General features: G+C 48.4%; 2 long non-coding RNA genes across 2 annotated transcripts; both read left to right on the top strand.

Annotated features, from left to right (window-relative positions):
- The first annotated feature begins 3,983 nt into the window (after positions 1-3,983).
- Positions 3,984-11,066, top strand: LOC135555173 (uncharacterized). Its single transcript, XR_010457849.1, has 3 exons — positions 3,984-4,036; positions 5,021-5,079; positions 11,040-11,066. It is a non-coding gene; the product is annotated as an uncharacterized LOC135555173 (long non-coding RNA).
- Positions 11,064-12,721, top strand: LOC135555172 (uncharacterized). The gene is made up of 3 exons (XR_010457848.1): positions 11,064-11,118; positions 12,381-12,515; positions 12,626-12,721. It is a non-coding gene; the product is annotated as an uncharacterized LOC135555172 (long non-coding RNA).
- Positions 12,722-13,044: the final 323 nt, after the last annotated feature.

Raw genomic sequence — 13,044 nt, 5'->3', positions numbered from 1 at the left:
CATCTCTTCCTCCTCAGCATACTCCACTGTCAGTACGACTCATGTCCTGGTCGCTAAGACAGTGGATGATCCGGAGAAAGATAACCTTCAAGATGCAAGAGGCCTTTATCGAGAAACTAAAGATGAAGAACTTGAAGATAACAGTGAGTTATATTACCAGTTTAACAAGCTGTAGAGTTCGGTTGTTCTTAAACCAAAGCAGTTTATCGCCCTTTTTGTTATTATTGTAAAAATACATATTATCTAGAAGAGTTTTTAAAACCAAAACTTAAGTATAATCATGTCTGTGTGGGCTTAAAATAAGATGATAATCTAAGGCTCAAGCCACTATTTTAACAAACCTATAATGATAATCTAAGGCTCAGCCTCTATTTTAACAAACCTAAGGTACGATAATCAAAGGCTCAGGCCTCTATTTTAACAAACCTAAGGCAATGATAATCTAAGGCTCAGGCCTCTATTTTAACAAACCTAAGGCAATGATAATCAAAGGCTCAGGCCTCTATTTTAACAAAACCCAAGGCAATGATAATCTAAGGCTCAGGCCTCTATTTTAACAAACCTAAGGCACGATAATCTAAGCCTCAGGCCTCTATTTTAACAAACCTAAGGCAATGATAATCAAAGGCTCAGGCCTCTATTTTAACAAACCTAAGGCAATGATAATCAAAGGCTCAGGCCTCTATTTTAACAAACCTAAGGCAATGATAATCTAAGGCTCAGGCCTCTATTTTAACAAACCTAAGGCAATGATAATCAAAGGCTCAGGCCTCTATTTTAACAAACCTAAGGCAATGATAATCAAAGGCTCAGGCCTCTATTTTAACAAACCTAAGGCAATGATAATCTAAGGCTCAGGCCTCTATTTTAACAAAACCTAAGGCAATGATAATCTAAGGCTCAGGCCTCTATTTTAACAAAACCTAAGGCAATGATAATCTAAGGCTCAGGCCTCTATTTTAACAAACCTAAGGCAATGATAATCTAAGCACAGGCGCTAGAGGTTCAGGGGTGTGTCAGAAATATTTTTGCAATTTTTTTTAGTATCACAATTATCAAAGCACTTTCTGGCGTTGGCGCGAAAGGGCTGTGTTTTGATGGGGGAGTTGTGGGTGTGTCTCACACTGGCCAATCAGAACGCAAGCTCCATGGGGAAATATGTGGTTGCTTCAAGTTGTGTATTTAATGTCTTTTATGTTTGGCCTTGGAATCAACTCAAATTCCAACGTCAGTCCGTTATAGTTTGTTAAATGGCTTTACAGAAACAAAATAACTAAATGTAGACCTATCTTTGCTAAATACGTTAACTTGAATCCATTTTGCAGTAGTAATTGTAATTGCATGGCCTCAATAACAGTCACACTGATAAAAGGGGCTAGGCCTACTGCAAATTGCATTATGGTTGAGCATGGACTAGCCAAACATGGACTAGCCAAACATTGTCAATAAGCAAGATTAAATTAATTATTGATAAGGTGTAAAAATATATATTTTTTAATTCTAAACAAAACAAAACAAAAACTTGTTTTAAATATGGTATGTCACACTTACAGGCACCACGATTTCTTTCCGTGGACACATAACATTTAAACTAGGTTTTTACACACATCCAAACTTTTTTCACAGTAGCTGGACAGAGATCCAATATAAAGTGAAAGGGGAGAATGTCCGTCACCGTTCTACTGGTTTCTGAACTTAATAGGGACCATTTTACAGATCAGAAAAAGTTACATTTGCAATGCAGCCCACAGACGTAACCATAAAACCAAGAAGGGGAATCATTCTACTAAGATTGCTTTGTATTTTCCTTTAGTTTTATTACAACCAATCAATTCAACAAGAATAAAATACCATGTCAAAGTAATTATCTCATAAAATCGACAGAATACATTTTTAAAAAGACACACATTGCTGTTGTGTCTTTTTAAAAATGTATTCTGCCGAATGTTTCTAAATACGGAGTTTACAGGCACCCAGCACATTCGGCCCTTCTTGTGCCGTATGCATATGGGAGTGGGCCGTCGCGGCTCTATAGGCTGCCTTTCAGCTGTCAACATTCATGCTGTAACCAACTGCGTACCACTAAAACCAAAACCCCTATCCGTTTTTCTTTTCTTTTTTAAAATTATTTTCTACATTGTATATTAATAGTGAAGACATCAAAACTATTAAATAACACATATGGAATCATGTAGTAACCAAAAAAAAGTGTTAAATAAAATGTATATTTGAGATTCTTCAAAGTAGCTACCCTTTTGCCTTCATGACAGCTTTGCACACTCTTGGCATTCTCTCAACCAGCTTCACCTGGATTGCTTTTCCAACAGTCTTGAAGGAGTTCCCACATGCTGAGCACTTGTTTTGTTGCTTTTCCTTCACTTTGCGGTCCAACTCATCCCAAACCATCTCAATTGGGTTGAGGTTGGGTGATTGTGGAGGCCAGGTCATCTGATGCAGCACTCCACCACTCTCCTTCTTGGTCAAATAGCCCTTACACAACCTGGAGGTATGTTTTGGGTCTTTGACCTGTTGAAAAACAAATGATAGTCCCACTTAGCGCAAACCAGAATGTTGTGGTAGCCATGCTGATTAAGTGGCCTTGATTCTAAATAAATCATAGACAGTGTCACCAACAAAGCACCCCACACCATAACACCTCCTCCTCCATGCTTCACGATGGGAACCACACATGCAGAGATTTTCCGTCCACCTACACTGCGTCTCACAAAGACATGGCGGTTGGATACCAAAAATCTCAAATTTGGACTCTGACCAAAGGACAGATTTCCACCAGTCTAATTTCCATTGCTCGTGTTTCTTGGCCCAAGCAAGTCTCTTCTTCTTATTGGTGTCCTTTACTAATGCTTTCTTTGCAGCAATTTGACCATGAAGGCCTGAATCATACAGTCTCCTCTGAACAGTTGATGTTGAGATGTCTCTGCAACTTGAACTCTGTGAAGCATTTATTTGGGCTGCCATCTGAGGTGCAGTTACTTGCCGATTTCTGAGGCTGGTAACTCTACTGAACTTATCTGCAGCAGAGGTAACTCTGGGTCTTCTGTATACCAACCCTACCTTGTCACAACACAACTGATTGGCCAAACGCATTAAGAAGGAAATATATTCCACAAATGAACTTTTAACAAGGCACACCTGTTAATGTAAATGCATTCAGGTGACTACCTCATGAAGCTAGTTGAGAGAATGCCAAGAGTGTGCAAAGCTGTCATCAAGGCAAGGGTGGCTACTTTGAAGAATCTCATATACATTTTGTTTAACACTTTTTTGGTTACTACATGATTCCATATGTGTTATTTCATAGTTTGATGTCTTTGCTATTATTCAACAATGTAGAAAAATAGTAAAAATAAAGAAAAACCCTTGAATGAGTAGGTGTGTCCAAATCTTTTGACTGGTACTGTATTTCTGTGTTAGAAAATTATAGATGACACTGTTGTCTTCTACGGTATCCAAGCTCCAAATGAAGTGTTTGAGAAGTACAGGTATCTACTGAAGGTGTCTGATGCCTGCAACTGGAGTGAACAGCAGGGGGAAGTGTCCCTCTTTCCACCAGGTAAGTTATGCACACACACCTATGCATGCAGAGAGACACACACACCTATGCATGCAGAGAGACACACACACACCTATGCATGCAGAGAGACACACACACACCTATGCATGCAGAGAGACACACACACACATGCAGAGACACACACACACGCATGCAGAGACACACACACACACGCATGCAGAGAGACACACACACACACGCATGCAGAGAGACACACACACACACACGCATGCAGAGAGACACACACACACACGCATGCAGAGACACACACACGCATGCAGAGAGACACACACACACACGCACGGTCTGATGACTCAACGTATTAGTATGACAAACATGTTAACTTCTTAAAAGGAATCATAAACAGATACTTAGTCTTGTCAGCCATGTTAAAATGTCGTCTTTATTTCAGGATCCGCATTGTCCACTTTATCCTGAGTCATGTCTTCCTGAATACAGGAGGTGAGTAGAGCTCTGCCCTCACCCACGCCAGACCTCCCTCTCTCTGCCCTCACTCACGCCAGACCTCCCTCTCTCTGCCCTCACCCACGCCAGACCTCCTCTCTCTGCCCCTCACCCACGCCAGACCTCCCTCTCTGCCCTCACCCACGCCAGACCTCCCTCTCTCTGCCCTCACCCACGCCAGACCTCGCTCTCTCTGCCCTCACCCACGCCAGACCTCCCTCTCTCTGCCCTCACCCACGCCAGACCTCCCTCTCTCTGCCCTCACCCACGCCAGACCTCCCTCTCTCTGCCCTCACCCACGCCAGACCTCCCTCTCTCTGCCCTCACCCACGCCAGACCTCCCTCTCTCTGCCCTCACCCACGCCAGACCTCCCTCTCTCTCTGCCCTCACCCACGCCAGACCTCCCTCTCTCTGCCCTCACCCACGCCAGACCTCCCTCTCTCTCTGCCCTCACCCACGCCAGTCCTCCCTCTCTCTCTGCCTTCACCCACACCCAGTCCTCCCTCTCTCTCTCTGCCCTCACCCCACGCCAGTTCTCCCTCTCTCTGCCCTCACCCACACCAGACCTACCTCTCTCCCTCACCCACGCCAGTCCTCCTCTCTCTGCCCTCACCCACGCCAGACCTCCCTCTCTCTGCCCTCACCCACGCCAGACCTCCCTCTCTCTGCCCTCACCCACGCCCAGTCCTCCCTCTCTCTCTGCCTTCACCCACACCAGTCCTCCCTCTCTCTCTGCCCTCACCCCCACGCCAGTTCTCCCTCTCTCTGCCCTCACCCACGCCAGACCTACCTCTCCCTCACCCACGCCAGTCCTCCCTCTCTCTGCCCTCACCCCGCCAGTTCTCCCTCTCTCTTTCTCGCTCTCTTTCTTGCTCTCTCTCTCTCTATTTCTCTGTCTCTCTCTTTTCTCACACACACACACACACACACACACACTGGACCTCTTCTAATGTTCTCTCCTCATCTGTCCAATCTTACAGAGAACCTGTTTGAACTCTTGAAGAAGAAAGTGTTCGAAGCAAAGTTCTGCCTGCATGAGGTAAAGACAGTAGTCTGCTGCTCTGGTCAAAAGTAGTGCACTATGTAGGGAATATGGTGTAATTTGGGACAAATCCCTATGTCTCAGTGGTGTGTGTGGATCTCTTCCTTATTTTTGACTTATCGTCTCTGCTGAACAGCATGGTTTAGGTAGGCAGTAGATACCCCCATGAGGAAGTGGAGTCATGTCGTGGCCCATAGATAGAAAAGTAGCTGGCTTTCTGCAAAGATGTTGTACCCTACATCCTATTCCCTGTACCATGTACCCTACACCCTATACCATGTACCCTACACCCTATATAGTGGATCCCGTCAAAAGTAGTGGACTGTTTAAGGAATAGACACTACCCACAGCACACTACCCACAGCACACTACCCACTAGACACTACCCACTATCCACTGGACACTACCCACTATACACTACCCACTATACACTACCCACTACACACTACCCACTAGACACTACCCACTATACACTACCCACTACCCACTAGACACTACCCACTAGACACTACCCACTATACACTACCCACTATACACTACCCACTAGACACTACCCACTAGACACTACCCACTATACACTAACCACTAGACACTACCCACTACACATTGCCCACTAGACACTGCTCACAATACACTACCCACTATACACTACCCACTAGACACTACCCACTATACACTACCCACTATACACTACCCACTATACACTACCCACTACACACTACCCACTACACACTACCCACTACACACTACCCACTACACATTGCCCACTAGACACTACCCACTAGAGACTACCCACTATACACTGCCCACTACACATTACTCACTGCCCACTAGACACTGCCCACTACACACTACCCACTGCCCACTAGACACTGCCCACTAGACACTACCCACTAGAAACTGCCCACTAGACACTGCCCACTAGACACTGCCCACTAGACACTGCCCACTAGACACTGACCACTAGACACTGCCCACTAGACACTGACCACTAGACACTGCCCACTAGACACTGCCCACTAGACACTGCCCACTAGACACTGCCCACTACACACTGCCCACTAGACACTGCCCACTAGAGACTACCCACTAGAGACTACCCACTATACACTGCCCACTATACACTGCCCACTACACACTGCCCACTGCCCACTATACACTGCCCACTACCCACTACCCACTGCCCACTAGACACTGCCCACTACACACTACCCACTGCCCACTAGACACTGCCCACTAGACACTGCCCACTACATACTACCCACTGCCCATTAGACACTACCCACTAGACACTGCCCACTAGACACCCCACTAGACACTGCCCACTAGACACTACCCACTAGACACTACCCACTAGACACTACCCACTAGACAGTACCCACTAGACAGTACCCACTAGACAGTACCCACTAGACACTGCCCACTAGACACTGCCCACTAGACACTGCCCACTAGACACTACCCACTAGACACTGCCCACTAGACACTGCCCACTAGACACTACCCACTAGACACTACCCACTAGACACTGCCCACTAGACACTGCCCACTAGACACTGCCCACTAGACACTGCCCACTACACACTACCCACTGCCCACTAGACACTACACACTGCCCACTACCCACTGCCCACTAGACACTGCCCACTAGACACTGCCCACTAGACACTGCCCACTAGACACTGCCCACTAGACACTACCCACTACACACGACCCACTGCCCACTCTACACTTCCCACTACACAATACCCACTGCCCACTAGACACTGCCCACTAGACACTACCCACTACACACTACCCACTGCCCACTAGACACTACCCACTAGACACTGCCCACTAGACACTGCCCACTACCCACTACCCACTGCCCACTAGACACTACCCACTACCCACTGCCCACTAGACACTACCCACTAGACACTACCCACTGCCCACTAGACACTGCCCACTAGACACTGCCCACTAGACACTACCCACTGCCCACTAGACACTACCCACTACCCACTAGACACTACCCACTGCCCACTAGACACTACCCACTGCCCACTAGACACTACCCACTAGACACTACCCACTGCCCACTAGACACTACCCACTGCCCACTAGACACTACCCACTGCCCACTAGACACTACCCACTGCCCACTAGACACTACCCACTAGACACTACCCACTACCCACTAGACACTACCCACTACCCACTACCCACTGCCCACTAGACACTACCCACTGCCCACTAGACACTACCCACTGCCCACTAGACACTACCCACTACACACTACCCACTGCCCACTAGACACTACCCACTAGACACTACCCACTGCCCACTAGACACTGCCCACTAGACACTACCCACTATACACTACCCACTGCCCACTAGACACTAGACACTACCCACTGCCCACTAGACACTACCCACTGCCCACTAGACACTACCCACTACCCACTACACACTACCCACTAGACACTGCCCACTAGACACTACCCACTGCCCACTAGACACTACCCACTAGACACTACCCACTACACACTACACACTACCCACTACCCACTGCCCACTACCCACTACCCACTAGACACTGCCCACTAGACACTGCCCACTAGACACTACCCACTAGACATGCCCACTAGACACTACCCACTGCCCACTAGACACTACCCACTACCCACTGCCCACTAGACACTACCCACTACACACTACCCACTGCCCACTAGACACTGCCCACTAGCCACTGCCCACTACACACTACCCACTGCCCACTAGACACTACCCACTACCCACTAGACACTACCCACTGCCCACTAGACACTGCCCACTAGACACTACCCACTGCCCACTAGACACTACCCACTAGACACTACCCACTAGACACTACCCACTAGACACTGCCCACTAGACACTGCCCACTAGACACTACCCACTAGACACTACCCACTATACACTACCCACTAGACACTACCCACTGCCCACTAGACACTACCCACTACCCACTAGATACTACCCACTACCCACTAGACACTACCCACTAGACACTACCCACTGCCCACTAGACACTGCCCACTAGACACTACCCACTATACACTACCCACTAGACACTACCCACTGCCCACTAGACACTACCCACTGCCCACTAGACACTACCCACTGCCCACTAGACACTACCCACTACCCACTACACACTACCCACTAGACACTACCCACTAGACACTACCCACTAGACACTACCCACTGCCCACTAGACACTACCCACTAGACACTACCCACTACACACTACACACTACCCACTGCCCACTACCCACTGCCCACTACCCACTACCCACTAGACACTACCCACTAGACATGCCCACTAGACACTACCCACTGCCCACTAGACACTACCCACTACCCACTGCCCACTAGACACTACCCACTACACACTACCCACTGCCCACTAGACACTGCCCACTAGCCACTGCCCACTACACACTACCCACTGCCCACTAGACACTACCCACTAGACACTACCCATTTGACACTAGACACTACCCACTAGACACTACCCACTAGACACTGCCCACTAGACACTGCCCACTACACACTACCCACTGCCCACTAGACACTACCCACTACACAATACCCACTGCCCACTAGACACTGCCCACTAGACACTACCCACTAGACACTGCCCACTAGACACTGCCCACTAGACACTGCCCACTAGACACTACCCACTAGACACTACCCACTAGACACTGCCCACTAGACACTACCCACTGCCCACTAGACACTACCCACTACACACTACCCACTGCCCACTAGACACTACCCACTACACACTACCCGCTACACACTACCCACTGCCCACTAGACACTACCCACTGCCCACTAGAGACTACCCACTAGACACTACCCACTGCCCACTAGACACTGCCCACTAGACACTACCCACTATACACTACCCACTAGACACTACCCACTACCCACTAGACACTACCCACTGCCCACTAGACACTGCCCACTAGACACTACCCACTGCCCACTAGACACTACCCACTAGACACTACCCACTAGACACTACCCACTAGACACTGCCCACTAGACACTGCCCACTAGACACTACCCACTAGACACTACCCACTATACACTACCCACTAGACACTACCCACTGCCCACTAGACACTACCCACTACCCACTAGATACTACCCACTACCCACTAGACACTACCCACTAGACACTACCCACTGCCCACTAGACACTGCCCACTAGACACTATCCACTACACACTACCCACTGCCCACTAGACACTATCCACTAGACACTACCCACTAGACACTGCCCACTAGACACTGCCCACTAGACACTACCCACTATACACTACCCACTAGACACTACCCACTACCCACTAGATACTACCCACTGCCCACTAGACACTACCCACTAGACACTACCCACTAGACACTGCCCACTAGACACTACCCACTAGACACTACCCACTAGACACTGCCCACTAGACACTGCCCACTAGACACTGCCCACTACACACTACCCACTGCCCACTAGACACTACACACTACCCACTGCCCACTAGACACTACCCACTACACACTACCCACTGCCCACTAGACACTACCCACTACACACTAGACACTACCCACTAGACACTACCCACTGCCCACTAGACACTGCCCACTAGACACTGCCCACTAGACACTGCCCACTACACACTACCCACTGCCCACTAGACGCTACCCACTAGACACTACCCACTGCCCACTACACACTGCCCACTATACACTACCCACTATACACTACCCACTGCCCACTAGACACTACCCACTGCCCACTAGACACTGCCCACTAGACACTACCCACTGCCCACTAGACACTACCCACTACCCACTAGACACTACCCACTACCCACTACCCACTGCCCACTAGACACTACCCACTGCCCACTAGACACTACCCACTAGACACTACCCACTGCCCACTACCCACTACCCACTAGACACTGCCCACTAGACACTGCCCACTAGACACTACCCACAAGACACTGCCCACTACCCACTAGACACTGCCCACTAGACACTGCCCACTAGACACTGCCCACTAGACACTACCCACTGCCCACTAGACACTACCCACTACCCACTAGACACTACCCACTACCCACTACCCACTGCCCACTAGACACTACCCACTGCCCACTAGACACTACCCACTAGACACTACCCACTGCCCACTACCCACTACCCACTAGACACTGCCCACTAGACACTGCCCACTAGACACTACCCACAAGACACTGCCCACTACCCACTAGACACTGCCCACTAGACACTGCCCACTAGACACTGCCCACTAGACACTACCCACAAGACACTGCCCACTAGACACTACCCACTAGACACTGCCCACTAGACACTACCCACTACACACTGCCCACTAGACACTACCCACTACCCACTGCCCACTAGACACTACCCACTACACACTACCCACTGCCCACTAGACACTACCCACTACCCACTAGACACTACCCACTACCCACTAGACTAGACACTACCCACTAGACACTACCCACTACACACTACTACTGATGGAAAATACGTTTCTGTGTCAAAGGTATGTGAATGAATGGCTGCCATAAAGACTCTGAAGGTCGAAGCGATATCATTGTTTTCCTCTGTTTCTCTGCTTACTGAGAGACTACTGAGACACCCTCCGAGTTAAAACATAGTGAATAAATACTGTCTGAGGAGGACACCTCTGTTCTTGTTAACTGACATTTACACACACACACACACACACACACACACACACACTGAGTATCTGTTTGTCCATGTGATGATTCATTTTTGAAAATGTCAAAACATTTGTTATGCTAATACATTGAGTCGTACGTGTGTGTATGTATGCGCGTGTGTGTGTGTGTATTTGAATGCTCCTGTCCCTGACCTTGTGCTCGTGCTTTCAGAGAAAAACTCAGAAGGAACTGAGGAAAGTTGGGCCAGATGGACTGCCTGTTTCCGGGGACAACCAATCAATGATGTCAGGTCTGTCTCCAGTGCCAACCCATCAGTGATGATAGATTAGTTAGGTCTGTCTCCAGGGCCAACCCATCAGTGATGATAGATTAGTTGGATCTGTCTCCAGGGCCAACCCATCAGTGATGCTAGATTAGTTAGGTCTGTCTCCAGGGCCAACCCATCAGTGATGATAGATTAGTTAGGTCTGTCTCCAGGGCCAACCCATCAGTGATGTCAGGTCTGTCTCCAGGGCAAAACCCATCAGTGATGATAGATTAATTAGGTCTGTCCCCAGGGCCAACCCATCAGTGATGTTAGATTAGTTAGGTCTGTCCCCAGGGCCAACCCATCAGTGATGTTAGATTAGTTAGGTCTGTCTCCAGGGCCAACCCATCAGTGATGATAGATTAGTTGGATCTGTCTCCAGGGCCAACCCATCAGTGATGCTAGATTAGTTAGGTCTGTCCCCAGGGCCAACCCATCAGTGATGTTAGATTAGTTAGGTCTGTCTCCAGGGCCAACCCATCAGTGATGATAGATTAGTTGGGTCTGTCTCCAGGGCCAACCCATCAGTGATGATAGATTAGTTGGGTCTGTCTCCAGGGCCAACCCATCAGTGATGATAGATTTGTTAGGTCTGTCTCCAGGGCCAACCCATCAGTGATGTTAGATTAGTTAGGTCTGTCTCCAGGGCCAACCCATCAGTGATGTTAGATTAGTTAGGTCTGTCTCCAGGGCAAACCCATCAGTGACGATAGATTAGTTAGGTCTGTCTCCAAGGCCAACCCATCAGTGATAATAGATTAGTTGAGTCTGTCTCCAGGGCCAACCCATCAGTGATAATAGATTAGTTGAGTCTGTCTCCAGGGCCAACCCATCAGTGATGATAGATTTGTTAGGTCTGTCTCCAGGGCCAACACATCAGTGATGTTAGATTAGTTAGGTCTGTCTCCAGGGCCAACCCATCAGTGATGTCAGGTCTGTCTCTAGGGCCAACCCATCAGTGATGATAGATTTGTTAGGTCTGTCTCCAGGGCCAACCCATCAGTGATGATAGATTAGTTATGTCTGTCTCCAGGGCCAACTCATCAGTGATGATAGATTAGTTAGGTCTGTCTCCAGGGCCAACCCTACTAACCAACTAACCACAACTGTCTGTCTTTATTTTGTCACCTGTCTGTCTTTATCTTGTCACCTGCCTGTCTATATCTTGTCACCTGTCTGTCTTTACCTGGACACCTGTCTGTCTATATCTTGACACCTGTCTGTCTTTATCTTGTCCCTGTCAGGAACTACTTTGGAGAGAAGGTGGCTCTGTATTACCTCTGGCTGGGCTGGTACACCCTTCTGTTGCTCCCTGCAGCTCTGTTAGGGGTCATTGTCTTCCTCTACGCGCTGGCTTTCTACAAGACCTCGCCACTTATGTGAGTGTGTGTGTGTGTGGACTGTGTGTGTGGACTGTGTGTGTGTGGACTGTGTGTGTAATATTACTATGTAATAACCATCCACCTGGTTAATAATGTTTTTCTTGTAGAAAGGAGGTGTGTGAGTCGAACACAATCATGTGTCCTCTGTGTGACAAGAGATGCAAAGTGTGGCTTCTCAGTGATACCTGCCTTTACGCCAAGGTAGGCACTCACTCACTGCTCGCTCACTCACTCACTCACTCACTCACACGCTCACTCACTCACACGCCACTCACTCACGCACTCATGTGCTCACTCACTCATTAGTAAAAATATATATTTTCTTCGAAAAACAATACAACTCGACAAGTGTCAATACAAATCATTTGCCTCCAGAACAGCCTGAATTGTTCAGCGCATGGATTATACATTTTTTTGAGGGGTGGGGGGTGCAATTTTCCTGAATTTAGTGATATTCAATTGGTAGTTATGATCTTGTCTCAACACTGCGAAGGTCGATACATGTGTCCTCCGAAACACGACCCGC

The sequence above is a fragment of the Oncorhynchus masou genome, chromosome 15, assembly GCF_036934945.1.
Source record: "Oncorhynchus masou masou isolate Uvic2021 chromosome 15, UVic_Omas_1.1, whole genome shotgun sequence".
NCBI lineage: Eukaryota > Metazoa > Chordata > Actinopteri > Salmoniformes > Salmonidae > Oncorhynchus > Oncorhynchus masou.
This window is presented reverse-complemented; position numbering and strand designations above follow the sequence as displayed.